Source organism: Emys orbicularis, chromosome 2 (genome assembly GCF_028017835.1).
Source record: "Emys orbicularis isolate rEmyOrb1 chromosome 2, rEmyOrb1.hap1, whole genome shotgun sequence".
Lineage (NCBI taxonomy): Eukaryota > Metazoa > Chordata > Testudines > Emydidae > Emys > Emys orbicularis.
The window spans coordinates 217,739,559-217,742,948 of NC_088684.1; positions in this window are offsets into that span (position 1 = coordinate 217,739,559).

The following is a 3,390-nucleotide window of genomic DNA, read 5'->3' on the forward strand; positions in this document are numbered from 1 at the left end:
AAAAGTTAGTTCACCCCCAAAAAATCAAAATTGGTGCAACTGGATACGGCACTGAAGCACAATTATTGTTTTGTTGGTGTAGGTATAACTCTCTCATTTTCTGTGTGACATACTATGTCTCATGCCCAAGACAGGACAATAGGTATATTTATGGCCTTTCCTGACAAACATCTCTTAAACCGGTACCAAAAACACGCTTCATAAAAATTTGCCCTGTTACAAATTCACTGAATGGGTGCAGGTCATATGTAACAGAAAGAGCTTGGCTCAGAGGGTCTATTCTGATATTGCTAGCACTGCTTTCCTGCTAGTGAAACACTGACTTCAGTGGAGCGGTTTCTGATTTACACTTGGATGAAAGGAGAATCTGGCTCAAAGATTTTGCTGTGAGGGCAGCACATTTGACTGGATGCCCTGTAGATTTGTAAACCACGGCTGTCCCAAGTATGCATTCCACTTTGAGGGTAATATTTACATCATCAAATAAACTAAGCAGGGTGCAATCAACACCAATGAACTGGAAAGAAAAAGGCTATTATTTTTAACAAGTGCTGAAGAAAAAGTCTGAATAGAACTGGTAGTGTGAATCTTTTTCCTCTACATTATTTTCACTGTTCTCCTGTATTTCCTGTCAATGTTCTTCAACTGATTCTTAATCCCAAAACAAATAGTGCTGGTTTTCTTGTCATATTTACAGGAGAAAAAAATATAATACACTGGATAACAGTTTTACTGTGAGCAGCTCTCTCCCTACCCCCTACCCCCCCCCCCCCCCCGCCGCCATTCGGTGGGGCTGAAATCCAGTAAGAAAAATATTTTTGTTTTGGAGCCCTTGTTTATTTCCCCCCCTCCCCCTTTTTTTGGTACTATTTTAACCCTGAACAATGATGATGCTAATAATACTCTTGTACAAGAGATCATCTCGGGCGTTAGACAGATCGCTTTCCGAATCACTTTCTTCATAAATTCAGTGGGGTTGATGCCTTCACTCTCAGCTGGGATTCCGCATACTCTTAAACAGCACAAGCCTGAATTCATTATTCAGATAATGCTCCCTGGAAGTACGGCCTTTCATATTGCTTTTTAGACTTTGAGATTTTAAATATCTGTTCCCCTTGTCCCGGTTTAATTTCTTTTGCCACACTGAGCCCACACTTTGTCTATTATATGTTCTTCTGATGTTCGTCTCTCATTTAGAGTTAGCTGATTCTACCTGATTGATCAATACTCACGCCAAACTGGATCACCTCCCCAGAGGCTGAAAAACTAGAACTCACTGCATGGCCTGGACCATAGAAAGGTACAGATTAAAGAAGCTGGTTTTATTTTGATTCTTTGGGGGTACAGGACTGAAGGTACCTCAGTACCAGGGTTCCAGCTTTCTGTAGAATGCTGCTAATTAGTTTACAGCAAATGCCCTGCATTGAAATATGCATTCCACCCTCACAGAGTGTTTTCAAGGTTTCACAAAACACTTTGGAAGTTCAATAACTTATTGCAAATGTAATAGCCTGAAGAAAATTTCAAATTGTATCTCATCTGAGAGGATAAGTGATTGCTCTCACATTTTTGTTTAAAACTCAACAGTTCTCCCACGATGGTACCTGTGAGAGTAGGAACAGGAAATAAGTTTGGTATCTCGGACATTACTGTGTGGTAACTGTGGATTTTTTAAATGAAAATCCTCTTTTCGTTTTTCTTGTCATCTGTAGTGCTTTAGCATTCTTCTTCTCCCTTATAACCAATCAAATGCTGCGGTGTTTCACTGGGGTAAATTCATTCACACCGCTAGCTTCAAGAATAGGATTTGGACCACAGAGGTTATAACAACAGCCCATGCAAATACTTCCCCATTGGATGTAAAAGAAGAGAAAAGCTTTAGGAGACAAAGCAAGTCATAGAAGGTTTTCTCAGTCTTATTATTTGTGAACTGTTTTTTAATTTCAGAATGGTTTTCACTGAACTAAATTATATTTTCCTGAATGTGCTGTGAAGTGCTCACTTCATAGTTTATCATTTTCTTGTTTTAGAAATCATGAAGTAACAGCTGGATCACACTCAGACCCAGTTTATATGTTACAAAAACTTCTTCAATATCTTGATTTCTTATACAGCCGGTCTTAATTCCAGATGTCACTGTAATATAATCAGTATAACAGTAACAGATGGAGAGAATGATTGAATTCAAGTTCGCGTGCCAAGCAGATTTATTTGAAAAGAAAGTAAATACTAAAGCCAATTTCCAGAAAACAATTTTTGAATAACTTTTCTTTTAAATGTCCTTTCCCACCACCGCCCCTCCCAAACCCCAAAACCCTAAGATTCATGCTGTCTGCTCCTGGAAATGCACTGTATACTAGTGTACATCCTCTCATCCTGTCAATAATTTAACAAGGCTGAAGTCTTCCAACCAGATGTGAAATGTGGGCTTCTGCAGATATTCTATGCCCAACAGAACTGTCAAAGGACCATGTTTACTGCTCAATAAAGACATATTTTAATTCATTGCATCTCCACTTACAGTTAAAAAGAAATGTCAGGAAATTAAGGCCAGGTTGAATGGATATTCTACCCCTTCAGGTGAGTAACTGATGTACAACAGTAACCTTATAAACAGACCACCAAACTCTGCTCATTGGGGCAAATCCTCTCCACAGCATAACTCAGCTAGGTGCTGGGGACTCCACAGTGAACGGGGGTAGGAAATGAGATCCACAGGCAATATGGAGACCCTGTGATTTTGCCACAAGAACAGTACTTTGCTTGTACATGTAATATCAGAATAGCCACATTCAGAAGGTCAAGCTGTACCCTTCCCCCAAAATACCCCTGTGAAACTGCAATAGAGCAGTCCATCACAGACAGCATGGAGTCTAAGGGGGCTGGTTTACGAAAAACTTAAATGGGTAGCTAGTTATTTGCTTAAACATTCTCTGCTGAGTCCAAAGAGGTGGCAAAGTAGAAACCAACAGCAGGGTGTGTACTTGCAAGAAAGGTTTCTTCTTTCCTCTTCCCAACTATCTTTCTTTTGAAACCACAAATATTTAAATATTTTTACCTTGGGGAAATATGTTGATAGGGTGTTCTTAGAGCTGGGACAGGCTGTTGGCTACAAAACTCCATTTTGAGTCACTGGAGGGGGCTGATTGGCCAGTAACTATTAAGGGGTGGGAATAAGGAACTATAAAGCCTATGGGCAGGGGGACCCTGTTCTTTTGCAGGGGGGGGGGAGGGAGGGAGGGAGAGAGAAAGATTTCAGCAAGGAATCACTCCAACACAGAGATCTCTCACAGCACCTTTAGTGTTATGTGCAGAACGCCAGCATCATGGCAAAGTATAGTCAATGGGAGTTTGACATAAATTCCAAATGCCTAAAAGAAACTCTACCCC